Consider the following 19,478-nt stretch of genomic DNA (forward strand, 5'->3'; position numbering starts at 1 on the left):
TCTCGATTAAAATCAGCATTTCGCAAATTCTATGGTCGTTATTATTATTATTATTATTTTATTCATTTATAAAGCGAAAAAATACATATAGTTTCTGTGCTAATAATCAATGATAACATACTAAGAAAAGACCTACAAGAGTTATAAAGGAAATGACAAAACAATAGAAAGAATTTAAATAAAACATGGTAGTAAAATGACAAAGTGGTGGACTTTGACTTGACAAGATACAATTGACATACATGTATTTTACATTCACAGGGCATATTTACGCTTGAACAAGAGTGTTTTAGGTTCTTGTGGAATGCTCCATGTGCTTCAAGCTCTCGAAGTTCCAGTGGCAATTTATTCAACAATTGTACACTTAGTGTTTCTATGGCTCTTGCATTGTATTTGTTTAATGATTTCTTCACTACCACTTTCCATTGGTCGGATGATGATCTCAAGGTCCTATGTGGCTGGTAAACATGTCATAGCTCTCTCATGTATGCTGGTGCTGCGAGAAAGTGTGTAGTGACATATGTATGGTTGTCAGCACTTTTAACACAACACGTTGTTTTGCAGGCAGCCAGTGTAGTTGTTGAAGTATCGACGAAATATGTTGTCTGTAGCATGTTCTTGTAGTCGGTACATGGGGCGATCGGTTATGCCAAGCAGGAGGGCATTGTGATAGACAAGGTGGGATATGACTGTTGCATTGATGACCTTCGCACACGCTTCCTGGGTGAGATGGGGTTTCACCTTGGATAATCTCCTGATGTTGATGTACATCTTCCTTACCACGGAGCTGACTTGTACTTCCATTGATAAGGTGGCGTTCAGGGCAACACCGAGGTTTGTAACAGTAGACTTAGATGTCAATATTGCCTCACCAATCTTCAGACGGATACACTTCACACGGCACTGGTTGTGGGCACTAGCAACCACCATTATCTAAGTTTTTCCTTCATTTAGTTTAAGTTTGTTCACAGTCATCCAGGTTGTGATATTCGGTATGCAATCCTCCATAATGTTGACCAGATAGGTCCGCATGGCAGTGGGTTGGTTTTTGTTACACTCAAACGGTTGTAAAGTTGAGTGTCATCTGCGAACCCATGACGGTTTATGGCATATTGCTTGATAACTCTCCTGAGTCGGAGAAGGTACACCAGGAAGCAAAGGGGGCCGAGAACAGACCATTGGGGCACTCCGGTGGACACACTGAGGACACACTAGTGCTGATATTCACAGCTTGGTTACGGCCACTCAAGTAAGACTGTACCCAATGGAGCGCTTTGTCTGTCAATCCAGCTTCCTCACGTAGTCTCTCCAGCATGAGGATATGATCGATGGTATCAAATACCGCACTTAGGTAAAAAAAAAAAAAAAAAGACAAGGAGCATAGCATCACCATCATCCAGTACTGCTTCTACGTCTGCTTTTATTCGCAGGATGGCTGTCTCAGTGCTGGTACCGGTCTTATAAGCTGACTGCAGATCATCATGTAGACCATTCCTGCTGAGATCGCTATTAAGCTGCTGTGCGACGACATGCTCGACGACCTTGCTGATGAATGGGATAGTTGATGCTGGTTATAACGTTCTATTTCGTCAATACAATCTATCATTGGGTCAAATGCTGTCTGACGTGTTTCATACCGATTGTTAGGCCGTTCTTGGCACACTGATTTTGACTACGGATAACTCCGTTTGCCTGATCAGGAGATAGGGCTCACGGCGGGTGTGACCGGTACACAGGAGATGCTTACTCTTCCTAGGCACCTGATCCTACCTCTGGTGTGTCCAGGGGTCCGTTTTTGCCCAACTATCTATTTTGTATTGCTCAAAGGAGTTATGAGATTGATCACTGTTCGTTATCTTCATCTTTCATTTAGTGATCAGGCATCCAAAAAAATACTTTCTTAAACACCTCTCTGAATCCACACAAAAGTACTCTGAAGTTGAAGTAAAAACTATGCTCGAGTTCCTCGTTGACAATATTTTCATAATCTTTGGTAATCAGGACTTCCAACAGTCTCTTGGAATTCCCTTGGCCATGAATTGTGTTCGATTGTTAGCCGACCTGTTTTTATTTTCTGATGAAGCAGGATTTATTTCAAAACTTCTACCTGAGAAGAAAATAATCTCTCAGGTGGCCTTCAATTTGACATTTAGATGCATCGACGACGTTTTATCTATTAACAGTAATAATTGTCATTCATATGTCATTTCGATATATCCCTGTGATCACGAAACAAAAGGCACCACAAAGTCGTCCACTTCTGGTTCATAGTTAGATATTTCATTGAACGTAGATATTAACGGCGAACTAACTATTCAACTTTATGACAAACGGGATGATTTCAACTTTTCCATCGTCAACTTTCATTATCACCTGTATATGATGTTTTTTTCTCTCAACTGATTCGATACGCAATAGCTTGTGCTGCGTATGATCAGTTTGTAAATCGAAGCAGACTACTGGCAAACAAGTTGATGATACAGGGGTTTCAACAGTCTCGTTAAAAGTCAGCATATCGCAAATTCTATGGTCGTCATAACGATCTAGGTTGCCCATACAACGTATCATCGGGTCACATTGTCTGACGTTTTTCATAACGATCGTTAGGCCGTTCTTGGCACACTGACTTTGACTACGAACAACTCTGTTTACCCGATCATGATATAGGTGACCCCTTTATTTCATAACGAAGAGGTTCATGTCCTTATGTTGTGGATTTGTGATACTGTGGTGAAAGTTAAGTTATGCTTGAACCCTTGCATGCTAGTGGTATATTAAAAAAGATACAAGGGGAAGATACATTGGCCGTTCAAGTTTCTGAGGGAAACTCGGGGTTTTTTGTTTTTATTCTTTTCCGTCCTTATATATCTTTCACATTGCTTTGAATGGAACTCCTTTTACAATTTAAGAGGTAGCAATAAAAAGTTTAAGCAAGCTTAAAATCATTTATATATAGTGATTGTATAATGTTTAAGGAAGTAAGATTGAATATGTCCGTAAAATAGCGCAAGGGTGAATCCAATAATGCGCCTGTAGAAAGGCCAGGATTACTGATCGTCCATCGTAAACGGCGTATTTGGTCGTGGAATTGTTAGGGGCACGTTTGCGCGAATGGATTTATTTCGCGTTTATTTGAAACGTTACTCCAAGCATTTGTTTTGTTCAATACGCTGTTAAACTATTTCTCTTTAACAAGAAGGATCCTAGAATTATGAATTTGACTCTTAATTCTCATGATTATGCAATCAATGTATACTAATATTTCACTAATTTCAAAATAAGTTACCTTTATCTATGTTAACTTCTATGGTCGTTATAACAATCTGGGTTGTTAATACAACCTATCATTGGGTCAAATGTTGTCTGACTTGTTTCATACCTATAGTTGGACCGTTCTTGGCACACTGATTCTGACAACGGACTACTCCGTTTACCTGATCAAGATATAGGGCTTACGGCGGATGTGACCGGTCGTCAGGGATGCTTATTCTTCCTAGGCACCTTATCCCACCTCTGGTATATCCAGGGGTTCGTATATACCCAACTCTGTGTTTTGCACTTTTATAGGAGTTATCAGATTGATCTGTGTTCGTAATTTTCACCTTTAATTGACTCATGTAGGAATATCAACGACTACTCGACTTCTCAACTATCACTCGGTCATACCGATCATCGACAACAATTTTCATAGTTTAGAACTTGTAAAGAATAGCGTTGGAAATAATGTTCTTAAATTCTAAATACTTCTGTGTGTTTGTGAGTAAAACTCATGTAAGAGTCAATACAAACCGGTTTCAATTCGTTCATATGTTCAAATAAATCATATGAATTTGGATGTCGGTCTAAAAACATGCCTCTGAAATCACATGATTGAATAAGAGTACCTCAAACGGTATATAATACGCCCGTGAAAAGCTAATTTCAGGTGATTTTCTTACAACAAGATTTGTAGGACTTTGTTTCAAGTAGTATCAGCAATCATCAGGGTGTGACATACTTTCTTTTCATTGTAAAAACAAGGCAAATCATGCACTCTATGTAATATTTTCACTTGGCATTTGATTTAAACATATTTTATTGAGACACTTTACAGGATTTGGCATAAGATGTATGTGTACCAAGTTTGATGGTCCTTGCCTCAACGAATCGGTCTGCATCCTGCTACTACGACCTTCACCTTTGACAATAAGAAACAATAGGCATCCTCCACTAGGCATAAAGTGTATGTGTACAACGTTTGACGGTCCTAGCCCCAACAGTTCGGTTTGTATACTGCCTGCAGTATTTTTCTACAAAGGGATACTGTGACCTTGACCTTGAAAAATAATAGGCATCTTCCCCTTATCATCAGGATCAAATATACCAAGTTGTAAAATCCTGGACCTTACGGTTCGGTATGTATATTGCCCACAAGGTCCGGATAGACAGACGGACGGACAGACGGATGACGCCATACCATACCATACGTCTCCGACGGGCGTATAAAAACGGTGAAATGTATAACATAAGTTAACTAAACGTACTTTATATGGAGGGACAACAAACGTGTATCACATTAAAGGGCGACATCTGTCAGAATCATCGTTACCGAGTACTACAAGTATTCGACTAGACGAACCGAGTTAAATTGACATCCCCGATGTCAAATTATTTCTGCTTTACATGATCTGGCCCCATACATTCTTTGACTATTAGTTGTACCTCGTTTAAAAAATGCAACTTCTTTGCAGATAACAACGTCATAACATCAAAGGTGAATGAACATGTCATCAGTGAACATGGAAGACTTGAGATAAAATGTGATGTGGATGGAAACCCGTTATCTACCATTACGTGGCTGTTTGTTCCAAACAACACTGTTGTAAAGAGAGAATCTGATGTACACAGTAGCTCACTGGATATATTGTCAGCAAACTGCTTAGATCACGGAAATTACAAGGTTACAGCAGATAATGGAAAAGGCCCCGCAGCAACGAGAAGAACTCATATTGCTGTTAGATGTAAGTTTCATTTTCTCAGAACACAGTCCTCTCTATCCATACATTCGTTATCATCATGTTTGGTAAAATTTATTGAGTCTGCTTTTTTCTTTAGTGTCAATGACCCAAAAAACGTTGTCCCCAGGAAGCATTTTATGTATACATCAGTAAATATCTTGTAAAAGAGTATTTAAGGATAGAAACATTTATACGAATACTTTTAATTTCTCAATGGCATGTTTATATTTTGGAAAGGTAAGCCTCGACTGGATAGCGTTGATGTGCAGACGCCAAACAAACTTGGCATAGGAAATGATGAATCTCTTCAAATACTTGTGAGAATGCTATTGTATCCACAAGCGACTCTGACACAGTGGACGTTTGTGGGAAAAAATAATGAGAGTAGAGTCATTCAGAATAATACAGGTGGCTACAGCATAACAGAAAGTAAGGGAGAAAATAAACAAAACATCTCTCTATACAAAAGGCGTGTTGACACAGAGGAGTTTGGAGATTACACTATAATGGTTCTGAATGATGTTGGTAATTTCACCAGGACCTATCATGTAGATGCAACAAGTGAGTCAGTTTTATTTTTCGATCGTAATTATCAAATATACTGAACAGAAAGCTACATGTTTTTAACCCAAAACTATCTAAACTGAAAGTGCAAGAAATAATAGTTTTTAGCTCTTTCATGCTGAAAGCTTTTCTTCAAATAAGTTTTTCTAAAGAAGATTTATTCATAGCTTTTATGTTTTCTGCTAAACATCAGGACCATTTTAAACCAACATTGTCACTAATCATCCTTGGTTTGAGGTAGGATCAGGTGCCTAGGAGGAGTAATATCTATCTGCGAGTGAGAACTTTATCCTTCATAATGAGTTAATTTGTTAATTTTCGACAATGCTATCAGTCTTACTAAAGCTACAATGCGAGTTATGGCATTGATTAGATTCTACATCAGAAGAAAAATCTTTTGTATTGGCCTTCAACTCAACATTTAGATGTATCAACGACGTTTTATCTGTGCACGACAATCATTTTCCTTCATGTGTCGATTCGATATATCACTGTTAAATCGAAATAAAAGACACAACATGGTCCTCCACATCGCAAATTCTGTGGATGTCATAGCGATCTAGTTCGCAAATACAACCTGTCTGATGTGTTTTATACCGACTGTTACGCCATTCTTGGCACACAGATTCTGACTACAAATTACTCATTTTACTTGATCAAGAAATAGGGCTCACGGCGTTTGTAACTAGTCGCCAGGGGATGTTTACTCCTCCTAGACACCTGGTCCCACCTCTGGTATATCCAGGGGTCCGAGTTTACCAAACTCTGATCAAGATATAGTGATCATGGTGGATGTGACCGGTCGCCAGAGGATGTTTACTCCTCCTAGGCATATGATCCCACCTCTGGTATATCTAGGGATCCGTGTTTGTACAACTCTTAATTTTGTATTCATTATAGGAGTTATGAAATTATATCTTTGAAATTCAGAACTAAATATCTCAGTGGGAGGAATTTAATTTTTAGCTTATATGTTTTTTGAATGTAGGATATTTCGGTTATTTTAAACTACGTACGCTAAATCTCTAATTTTCAATGTATACTTATTTTGTTGAATGTATATATATATATATATGAAAAGATATTAAGTTTCAAAATAATATGGGTGAAACCACATTGAAAGCAAAGGGGTGGCGAAATATTAAATACATTTTTGAATGATAAATTTGTTACCATTGCTACCCGTAATATACATGTACCTACAGGACCACCTTTAAAACCTTCCAATTTAACATTGGTATGTGTCACTTCGTCTGTAAAGTTATCATGGATTTCTAACTTCAATGGTGGAGGCAGTCAGACCTTCAAGATTTCCTATTCCACTGAAGGGAATTTGTTAACATCCTATAAAGATCTAGAGAATATCAATGACAAAGGATATGGGACACTCCATAGTTACACTCCGAGCATTGAGCTACAGGGGGCAGTATGGTTTACTATCACTGCCTCCAACATGTTTGGAGAATCTACATCAGATAATGTCCATTGCATTGTTAAAGGTAAGTATTGTAATCAGCAGTCATCCCTGGGGATATCTCAAAAGGAATCTTTAAAAGTCACCCACCGGCAGAGATGCCTTTCAGTGTAGTTAAAATCACATAGTATTGACAAGTCTTTCTATTCAAAAACTTGTATTGGTACTGTCTACGTATGATAAGTTTTTAAATAGAGGCAGGCTACTGAAAAACAAGTTGATGTTACAGAGGTTTCAACTGCTTCGTTTAAATTTAGCATTTTGCAAATTATGTGGTCGTCATAACGATCTAGTTTGCATATACAACATATTTTGGGGTCCAATTCTGTCCGACATGTTTGATACCGATTGTTTGGCCGTTCTTGGTTCACTGAGTTTGACTACGAATTACTCTATTCACCTGTATATACATGTAGGATTCACGGTGGGTGTTATCGGTCGACAGAGGATGGTTACTCCTTCTAGGCACCTGATACAACCACTGGTATATCCAGGGGTCAGTGCTTCCCCAACTCTTTATTTTGTATTCCTTAAAAAGTTATGAGATTAATGAATGTTCATTATCTTCATTTTGTATTTAGAAATGGTTACTTTGTCATTCATGACCGATCGTAAGAAACATTTGTTTGCTGTTTTATGTCCCTTCAGTGAAGTTTCACTCATGAATTTAAGTTATGCAGGTCATCTACGGCCGTACCTGAGAAGTTTCTTTACCGTGCCAAGATATGCCGTGACACAGGATACCTTACTTTTGTCGAGAATCACATGAAATGAGATTTATCACTGTTCGTTATCTTCACCATTCACTCAGACCCCCTGGTTGCAAAGCCTACCGCTACCGGTCTGTAACAAATAGAAAAATAAATATGGACCATTACAAATAGGTTAACATTGTACTGAATTCAACCAGTTCCTTATTTCTACATATTTTTAAGTTGAATTCTACACCCTGTATTTCCTATAAACATATTTCTACTATTGCATCCAAATGTTTTAGTGCAAACATTGCAGTGCCTAGATAAATACCACCTTATACTTAATCAACTATGTCTTCTTATCCTTCATCTGCGTTCAACTATAGTCCAGCTGGACATTCCATTACTCGTAATGTTGATATAGTTACATTAAGGACCCGAAATCACTTATTTTAAAGGTCCTAAATTCAGAGGACTGCTGTCTTTCAATTTAGCGACAGAACGTCATCTCTATTATGAATTCTGTCAAATATTATGCCAGATGATGGGGTAAGTATGAAAGAGAAGAATTTGATACCTCGTCAGAATGGATTAAAAGTATAAGAGCAATGTTAAAATCCTATACTAGACAACTCAAAACCAAAGTACGTACCATGTATCCTTCTGTGTTTAGTAAACCAGAAGTAATCAAAGAATTAGATAGGTTACATGAGTAATATGTTTTGGTTTCAGCTGACAAAGCTAGTAACAACATTGTCTTTGTAAGGCTCATTATAACAACTGATTTCAAACGAACTTGGCATATATTAACAGCACATTTGGTAATCTTACTTTTAATCAATCTACCCTTTCAAAGATGAAAGTTTTCAAAATCATGCTTCTGTTGTAGACACATATAATATCCCAGTCAATGGGATGGATGAACATGAGTTACCGGACCTATACTGGATTCCTAAACTTCACAAAATCCCTTACAAAGAAAAATACATTGCTGGATCGTGTAAATGTTCTACCAAGCTCCTATCTTTGCTCCTCGCGAAAATATTAACAGTCGTGAAGGAGAAACTTCAAACGTACTGTGCCGTAACATATGTCAGTAGCGGTGTAAATCAGATAAGGATTCTAAAACATTCTAAAGAACTTGGAGTAAATTTGAAATCGTAAAACTTTTCTCAAATCAACAACTTCAAAGCCACAGGCACTCGACGTTTCAAATATCTAGATTATTTTTTTTCTTTCTATCAACAACATATCAACAAGGTATATCCCGCCACCATTTGGTTTTATGCTGATTTTTTTTATCCCTGTCATTTGTAGGAATAGAAGAGAAGGTCAGCCATCAGACAGAGACGATTGTCGGCAGTGTTGTCGGCAGTGTGGCTTTCATCGTCGCTGTTTTAGTCATTGGGATCTTCCTCAGAAGGCGTTATAAATGCACCTGCATGCTAAGTAATGTATAAAGTTTACTTAAGAGTTGTCATGCGTATTGAATAACATATTTATACACATGTTAACAACGAATCTTTTAACGTAATTCAACATGTTTATTAAAACAAGATCATTCTATGTATTTAGTTGGGGGAGGGGGGTGTTATGTCGTCTGTACTCTGTTTGTCCGTCCCTTCATCTGATTTGTGTTTTGCTCATTTTCAAATATAGCTCTGATGGTCAAATTTCATGCATATATATATATATATATGTATATATATATATATATATATATATTGGTAAAAGGAACCGAGGCTTGATCAATTATTCATTTTGACACCCCCACTCCCAGTATTTCATCGATTTCAAATTTATTGATTATTAACTACAACACGATATTAAGAATGCATATATGTGCACTGGAAAGCAACTTTGAATGACAAAGTTGCTTTTTTGCTGGGGATGCTACATTTAGGTATGATTTTCATATTCCGGAAGTTTGGTGACTCGTAAAGATTTGCTGAAAGGATGTCCCTTGTCCTAGGCTCGTTTGAGAACATTTAAGTTTTAAGAGCGCGTCTTGTTTTATATGTGTACTTTTGTTGAATATTAGATTTTAGCTTTGATATTCAGAATAGGAAAATCTTAGTGGCCCGTGGGACTAGTGATACTTTTAACGAATACTTAGGTGACCAATAGGTATGTGTGCCTCTTGTTGTTGTAAAACATTTGTAGGATAGAGGAATATTAGTTGTGAAATTTATTACCTTACCACCACAGGGCCTCATGGGCGAAACCGAATACGCTAAACTAATGAAATATTTTCCAACATGTTCTCTACTTCTTCACATGTGGCAGAAAAACTAAATGCATATCCATAATGGTCATGAAGCTCTCTATCTAGATTGTGAAACTCACGACCTGTGAGTCAGGGTTTAAGGCCCTAGGTAAGGATAATATGAATCTTAAAAATCTCCAAACCTCAATATATATTCAAGAAAAACTAAATGCATTATTATGATGTCTATGAAGCTCTATACTTAAACTGTGAAATTCATATATCCTTGATCAGGGTTTCAGACCCTACGGCAGGGCCAATATGGCTATACAGTGAAAATGTATTAAATATCGGAAATTCTTATCAACTCCCATATACATTATATTTGAAAAAAAAGATAAAATGCCTGATTATGATGACAATGAAGCTCTTTACTTAAATTATAAAATTCATGGTTCCTTGGTCAGGGGGGTAAGTAACTAGGGCGTGGCCTATATTGTCATATAGTGAAAATGTATTAAAGCTTAGAAAATCTGCTTCAAACTTCCATTTTCCTCCTTGAATAATTGAATCAGAATTATATGCATATTTTGGAAGATCATAAACATGTGCACACAAGACTCCATATTGAGGCTTAAATGCAAATACGAGACTCCCCGTATGGGCTATGATACTCGGGTGAGCCTTAAGGCCCATGGGCCTCTTGATATTTGTAAGCAAACGCTACGAGTTTTACGTGTTGGTGCAACCATTATGATATCGAAATCTGTTATCATGACTTGGATTGGTAAATAAATAATTGTGTCAATTCATGAATATCGAGGGTTTCGTTTTGCTGACCACATAGCCACAAATTGAGGTATAGTAAGTCTTCCCAGTCTCAGGCTAGCGACGATGGGCACAGTGCACTAAAGTATTGGTACTCTCTATACAGTATATAAGTAACATACATCTTGACGTCTCTTTGGTTTAGACAATTTTCCTCTGCTATGGCCCACACAGTAACACTGACATTTAGAGTCCTTTTGTAAGGGAATTTGTCCTACATATCATTAAGATCATTCTATCTGAAGTCGAGTTAATAACATAAGCTTTATTGATATCACTATATTGTAGAACACGTGAGTTATTGACATATTTTACGCATGTTTCATTAGTGCCATATATAATCGTTTTCTTTTCTTTTTTGTAGAAATGGGGATAGAGCGCATGTAAGTTTCACTAACATCATATATTGCAATCATTTTCTGTATCCACGTTGGATAACAGTTTTAAATTTATTTTTAGTATGCGTTCAATTTTCCCCAAAATTCAGTAGCAAAGAATGTTTTTATTGTTAATGTATGTTCACAAAGCCTATTTTTAATTTGCTCCTGAATACCTGTTACAATCCTTTAAATCTCCATTTAGCACAAAAAATTCCAATTAATGTATCATCAGGTGAATATTAGGAACAGTGATCAATCTCAAAACTCCTGTCTGTCAGACGATTGGCTAAATGTAAACAAGAATTAAAAGTATAAGTGGGATATTAAAATCCTGTATTAGACACATTGAAACAAAGTACTTATCAACTATCATTCTGCGTTTAGTAAACCAGAAGTCATCAAAAACTCCAAAATGTCTTGCTACAATATTTTATGCCATTCCAGCTTGAAGCATCCCAACAGCGTGATTACGTTGGTTTTTGCTGAGTCATGGCATGACGGAAGGGTAAATTTTGTCAAAACGAATAGTGTCCAAACAAACCTTTTACACTTCTTACTCCAAACAGTATTGGCCAGTAATACTCGTGCGTACGAACACTTCAACAAACAACAGGTGTTCACTAACCATGGACAAGTCCCTGCATCTGAGTCGGGTATTATCCGATATTGTTAAAAAAACATCATCTTTGTCGATTGTTTAGATTTTACAAATATAAAGAATAAATATAGAAAACTTATACTAAATTTTATAATGCATAGTAACTTTTTTCCGCTAGTATATTAACAATAATCATTTTCATTGATATGTCGATTTGATATATCCCTGTGAACTCGAGATAGGACTCACGGCGGGTGTGACCGGTCGACATGGGATGCTTACTCCTCTTAGGCAGTTGATCCCACATTTTGGTATGCCCATGGTCCAGTGTGTGTCCAAATCTTTATTTTGTATTTACTATAGCAGTATGAAATCAATATTGATTACTGTTTGTTATCTTCACCTTTGATATGAAATGCAAAATTAAGAGATCGACAAACACGGACCCATGGATATACCAGAGATGGATCGAGTGCCTGAGGGGATTAAGCATCTCCTGCTTATCGGTCACGCCGGCCTTGAGTCATATACTTTGACCAAGTAAACGATGTAAACCGTTGTTAAAATAAGTGTGTAAAGAACGACCTAACAATTGGTATGCAAAACGTCAGGCAGGATTCAACCTAATGACAGACTGTTGTGTCAAATAGATTGTTACAACGACCATAGCATTTCCGAAATGCTGTATTTTTATAAAATGTGTATCTATTTTATGGCTGTTAAAACATATAAAGGATTGTTGTTAAGTTCTTCATTGTACTAAGTGCATGTAACATACAATCTGAATACCCCTTTCAATGCTATACTTTGATGGATTTCCTACAGTTGATTTTATTGCAGGCGGAGGCATTCGTGCCGTGCCGATTCATCTAGTTTAAATTTAAATTTTCAGTTGATAAAGAGGTATTGTGCAATAGTAACAAGTTGAAGGTATATTTGATTCAACAGGTCAGGAATTTAATACCAATCATATGCTAAAGAATGTACTCTTATGATAGTGAATTCCCCCATGTTTACAAGTCGCGGTAGTACGAAAGCTCAGATGATACATGTACATTCGATATCGAATCTTTTATTTCGAATGTTAAACGAACCATCTGAGCCTCCGTACGGTAGTTTAGTAGATAGTATTGTCACTCTTTCTCACCATGAGGCCATGAGTTCGATTCTGTATCCCTGTGACTGCGTGAAACGTTAACGTTTAACATAATTTGTGATTATCCCTTCGACTGTAGCACCCGTAATTAGGAGTGAAAGATCATTCGGATTTTTCCACGGAAGGTGTGAATGCAATGTAGAGGGCTTTTTTGCTTCGGCTCCTGATTTAAGCGTCATGTATTGTTCAAAACTTGTGACACTTCCCCTGCAACCGGTGCTATCCATAGATGAAATGTGAATGGGGCCTAAAGCAACAAGCAAACTAAAAACATATTCGGAGTGCTTAGAATACATAGTTGCTGAAATTAAATATGAAGTATGATATTTCCGTCATTACTTTCACCAATGATGTGGAATGATAAGAGTGTGAGCAGGTTGACAACATAATTTCTATATACATTTATAGAAGCCTAAATATAACATACTTAGTGATATGTACACTTTGTAATGCATCTTGATCTCTGCACAGACGACAATGGACTTCTTTTGGGGATGGATATGCTGTCCATATGCATACTGATACTTAAACTATTGATTTAATGTACTGTAATGTTCAAATGGTAGCCCATCTCCACTGAAAGTGATAGTAACATGCGAATTCAGCCATTTCTATTACCTTTTTTATAGAGACGAAAATGTAAAAGCAGCTGACATGTCTAAAGATGAATCTCAAATTTCTTTGGCAGGTAAGTGATTGCATCATATTGAAAACGTCCACATACGGAACTGCCAGTCCAGCCCAACATTAATTGTTATTCTTGTGAATAAGATATTGTTTAAGTTACTTGCCCAGTCATCAGGAATAATAATTAAACATGGGTAGAAAATAGAGATAGAAAAAAACTTCTAAATGCAGATGTTTGAGTTCCTTTTTTATTTTGTTCGCGTAGGAATTATATTTTCGGATGAACAGATAATTTATTCGGGTAGGGTCTACTCTGATAATTTTACTCATGGAAAACATTTCAACGATTACCATGCGACGACAGCAAAGGTGATCATAGGACTTACCACTACATCTGATCTACTAAATAGAATTTACCTCACCTAATTTGAAGATTTTGAAGTGAGGTTTTCTGATAAAAACATTATTATCCAGCTTATGTTTGTCTATCTGTGTCTCATTTAAATCTTCACATCATTTTTCTTCTTTGGTGTTGAATAAAACCCTACTGAATACGACAATTGAAAATATCTGAGTATAATAAGACAATTGTAGAGGTTAGACTGGTTCGACTGCCGATGCCAAATCCAGCTGTTCAGCTGGTAGAGCACCAAGATTCAAATCTAGTATGTATGGTATGGTTTATGTTGTTTTAAAGTAGTTACACCCTCCTGTGACGTCATAGGAGTTTGCAAAATCAATGATTTATTTAGATTTATGCATGATATTACCATAGACTTTGTGGAAGTCCTTTCCATTGGTTATTATAAAAACATCTTTTTTAAATGTATAATATTTAAAAAGTCAAAGTTATATATAGATAATCAATAGTATGTTTCAAAATTTTGAATCCAAGGGCAATAACTCTGTTTTCATTGAATCCTTCATCTAGTTCATTGTGCGATAGAGTTTATTTTTTACAGAATTTTTGAATAGCTTTGTAAAGAAACAGTTTCATGAAAATTTTATGAATACTATTATTTTGTTTTAATCATTTTGTTTTTGTAAAATTTGGCAATGCTGTTGAAGGAAAATTGCAATTTTCTGACATTGATATATGATTTTGTATTTTTATGTCTCACATCTTAAAAAGTGTTGTGACCTTTATATCTTATATGATAATTGCTTAGTTTCAAATCCAATAAATTGAAATAAATACACATTTTAAACTTTTATCAGATAGCAACGCAAGTATGGAGTTATCTTAAATGACAGTATTAGTATGCTATTTCTATTACCAGTGCTGACGAACCTGAAATTTATGTTATAATTGTATCACTCGGATCACATCGGTCGATTCCAGAATCTGCCGAAGTTTGCCGAATGATAAATGTATAAGGAAGTAGTCCGGATCTGTGGCGTTTCTGACGAAAAGATTCATTTGTGCAACAATATAAATCAAATTTATAACCAAAGTTTACATTTTTATCATATGTATATGGATATTTTAAATAATATGCCACTGTAGAACCAAATATGACGGTGATACACGAGTATCCTAGTAAACTTGATAATAACCAAAGTGATTGAAAGTCATTTTTCGACGTATCAGCATATGATCGAATTCAGGAGCAGATTATTTTATACACACTTGCTGCTTTTTCATTTAATTTTTATTTATATTTTTGAGAGCAACATGTACAGGAAGAAAGGTAAATACAGTTATTGGAGTGGAGTGGTGATGTAATGCTTTGAGAATTTATTTCTAACATTGAACATGAATTCAGTCAATTAATATATCATTGTTGCTAAAGGATGAATACAAATACGTTCCATTGAACCGGTTTTAATTTTGAACTGATCAGGAGGACTTTCCATTTATTACTCAAAACAAATTTTTTTTAATAAACCTGGTTTCAACTATTATTCATTTAGTCCATACAAAACCAGAACTATTTACTCAATTGACACAATGTAGATGGTTAGTGATTACACAAAATGATCCAGAGCGGCTAACATAGGTCAAGATGTGTGGCAGTTCACCAGAAGGTGGTGACGTCTTTAGTGAGTGAAATATTATCAAATGGGCATCAAACTCTAAAACAAATCAAACGAGTAATATCGCTTAGATACACCTTGGCAACAGCACTATGTTGTGGTAGAATGTTTATTGATTGTTGATTGGTTGGTTTTACATTTCGTCGAGAATATTTCTCTCATACCTAAACGTCACCAGTTATAGGTGAAGTACCAAAAATGTATATCTATGCTTAGCGCCCAGGGCCATAGTAGTAAAAGTTCTTTAGCATACCCCTGCAGCGACACGTGATCTCCGATTTTATGGTCATTTCCGAAAGACCCGTGATTCTCACTTCTAAATGCCGTGCGTTTTACGAAGAAGTAACCACTACCTATTTTAACGTCTAACGTTTGATGAGGTCATGCCACGAGCGGGGCTCGAACTCACGGCCACCTGGTTACGATTTTTGTTTGAGCTAATTTATTATGAACTTATAATATTGTGTGTACTTGCACTTTAGGTGTTTGCATGATGTCTGATAATCGGCCTTTAGTCAATAAATGAAGGCAGTGATAAGCATTTGTTCCCATCGCGTGTGAACGAAAGTATGGTTTGCGTCTCCCTGTGCGTAAGAGTTCCACAAAGGGAAAGAACTATTGGACAACTCGGAAATTGCGTATTGGGCTGGCAACAACACAAACAAATCATGTTTCTGTTTACAAATTCTAACAACACTTCACATTTAAAACATGTACTCTTTCTTTGTAGCGAAACAGGTTTACTTCAAGGACACATATCATGTTTTCAAAGGATACAATATTACATGCATTTTGTCTTCTTTATGCTTATAGTAATTAATTCTAATAGTTCGTTCGCCGAAATTTTGCGATAATTAACCACAATACAGACTTAAAGCTAAGCCCCGATTTCAAAAAGTCAAGTTAATTAGGTAGGTAGTCACATGGTACAGTGACGTCACATGCGCCCTTCGGATTGTGAAAGTACTGCGAGATATTATTAAAAACTCAACTTTTTGGGGCCCAATTAATTTACCATGGGCAACGATTAAATCGATGTTGATAAATTGTCCGAGTTTTATATGTGTTCGCCACCAGTGCACACATATAACGATGTAAATAACCAAATATAGCGAGTAAAGCGTGTATGAAATCGGCAAAATTGTGAGTAAATAATGTTTATATGGGTCGCTGTCTACAAACTGTTTGGGAATGTTATTCCTTTATACATCTGTAATTGGCGCTGTTTTTCTAAAATAAACAGTGTAATCATTATTTATTTTTGGATTAGACAAATTATGATACGTTAAATTGTTGACAACTAGGCCCTATGTCAAGCTATTGTCACGTGTGCATTTCGGAAAGAAAGAAAAAGACAACATACACACAAATCAATAAAAATATTCAAATTTAAAGTGGTAATCACATTATTTTATTTTGATAAAGAAATCTTATTACTAGTTTTGAATTGTGATCTGCACGTCTTTAGGAAGTACGAAGTGGGAGCACGGCGTTATAGCCTACGAGTTCAATAAAGAAATAATTTTATAATTCAATTTAAAGTTAGGAAATACAATATTCTATTATTTGTATAATTAAAAGTTCAATTATTTTGTATCTTTATTTTTTGTTGTTGTAAATCTACCAGTTGGTAGAAGTTACATTGTATCGTCGATATATGTTGTTACAAGGTGAAGGTCAGTTGATCCGAGTGTGTATTGAATTTGAAGAGCAAAACAGAATGTATGCTATAGGCCTACCAGTGCTTATAGCTTCGATATATCCATTTTCTCGCAGTTTATCGGGGTCTCTGTCCAAGCGATGTTTGAAAAGGTGACTGGGTATGTTTTTTAAGGTAAAGTTCTTGCTCCAACAAAAATATTATCCACGTCTTTTTTCTCGTACCTTCCTTCGAAAAATTGAAAAATACTCAGTCTAAATCCTTTCTACCGACAACTAGTACACCCGAGCACGGCACAAAACATCTTAATGCATTATTATTTACAAGCCGTTAACGTGACAATTGGTTTTTTGTCGATTCAATCTAATCTGTTTATAAAATGGCTTATAGATGTTTTCAAACCCAAGGGCGCATATGACGTCACACAAAATGGCGCGTAAACTAGCGAAAGAAAATATGCATATCGCAAGATTTGAATTTCATCGCTTTCAAACTCGAAAACTACGCAAACTATTTCATTTAAAACACATTTAATGTAGTTTTAGGCATAAAAAGAGTTAATTTTGCTGAAAAAATGAAAAAGTTTAGAAACATGCGTTGTGTCCTTTCAGAATTGCTTCCAAATAACTATTTCATAATTAAATCAATAACAGAAAATAGTGAATGCCATAAGGAATTAGATTAGTAAAAATAATTAACTCGTATTTATTAATAAATTAGCTTCAACCCATCACCTATGTTTTGTAAACTGAAGTCAAGATCTGAATATAGCTTTTCTTGGTTTTATAATCTAGTAAAATGCAGAATGCAAATATGACAAATGGTTTTCAAGCCAACTGCAGTACTAATGAAATATTTTGCCAGGACAAAATCATGTCATTTATGTATGGTAACTTAACCAGGCCAAATCTTTGCTTATGAGCCTTTGGTAATTTGTTTTAATGAAATACAAACTATTGAATTTTGCTGATGAAATGGAATATTTATATCCTTCAGAAATGTGTATGAAGAATTAAAAGAGCGAGAAGCTGGAAATCAATACCAGGATCTTTCCATTAAAGGTAACGTTTTGTTGTTACCTGGATTTGAAAACTTACATTTCATTATACAAATATTCATAACAAGTGCTAAAATCTAATTATTTTCTTTATACAGGAAATAAAGAAAGCAAAACGTAATATAACTAGGCGTTCTCTCTCTCTCTCTCTCTCTCTCTCTCTCTCTCTCTCTCTCTCTCTCCACTAGACCTCTTTTGCGATCCATTGTCATCCATCACAGTTTTTAAATGCTCAAAAACTATCTACATTGTTCATAATAACCCAAATCACTGTGCATCATCTTCTGGTGAGGGGAAACAATGGTATTGTAAATGTTGTTTCCACATTTCTAATTTTGACCAAGGATAAGGGCACTAGTAAATATAAGTGAAATATGTATTCTGTTTGCAACTTTATAATGAAGTGATATCAGAGGTTCAAACTGATTTGAACTACGAATAACTCCGTTTACCTAATCAAGATATTGGGCTCACAGCAGGTGTGACCGGTCAACAGGAGATGCTTACTCATCCTAGGCACCTGATCCCACCTCTGGAATAATCAGAGGTCTGTGTTTGCCCAACTCTCTATTTTGTATTGCTTATAGGAGTTATGAGATTGATTACTGTTCGTTATCTTCATCTTTCATACTAAGGAAAAAAGGGCGTTGACACCCTGAATCAAAGTAATGAAGTGAAAAATAATTTCCATATCACAGATATCACTATGCTCGAACAGAACGCAATGATCTGCATGGGCAAATAATTTGGTTAAGATCAAACTCGCTGGTATATTTAACCTATAATGATAGAAAGAAATACTTTAATTAGGTCATAAATTTGTAATGGAGAGACATTGAAATATCACATGAAACATACTGGTTGCTTATACCAGGTAGTGAGTCTTGGCCCTGAACATAAATGATTTGACCAAAAGAAGGGTCCATAACAAATGATAGAACTACCTGTGAAATCAATCAGTGAAGGAAATGTTAGTACTGATCCTTAATTTTGCCATTTGGTCGCTTGAAACACTTGAACATTCGTATAACAACATTTTCTAGGCGAACCTATGAGAACATACAAGGATCCAATGCTGGCAATGAATACAAAGAAAATTCAATTGTTTCTAAAAAGAAAGGTAAGTCCAATTATATTTAGATATTCTTGTGTTACTTTCTAACCACCGCTCAATGTTGTGGGGGTATTAAAAACAACTA

General features: G+C 35.9%; 1 long non-coding RNA gene across 1 annotated transcript; it reads left to right on the plus strand.

Annotated features, from left to right (window-relative positions):
• The first annotated feature begins 8,840 nt into the window (after positions 1 to 8,840).
• On the plus strand, positions 8,841 to 13,709 carry LOC130047990 (uncharacterized). Its single transcript, XR_008796821.1, has 3 exons — positions 8,841 to 9,179; positions 11,129 to 11,147; positions 13,528 to 13,709. It is a non-coding gene; the product is annotated as an uncharacterized LOC130047990 (long non-coding RNA).
• The last annotated feature ends 5,769 nt before the right edge of the window (positions 13,710 to 19,478 follow it).

The sequence above is a fragment of the Ostrea edulis genome, chromosome 7 (assembly GCF_947568905.1).
Source record: "Ostrea edulis chromosome 7, xbOstEdul1.1, whole genome shotgun sequence".
Lineage (NCBI taxonomy): Eukaryota > Metazoa > Mollusca > Bivalvia > Ostreida > Ostreidae > Ostrea > Ostrea edulis.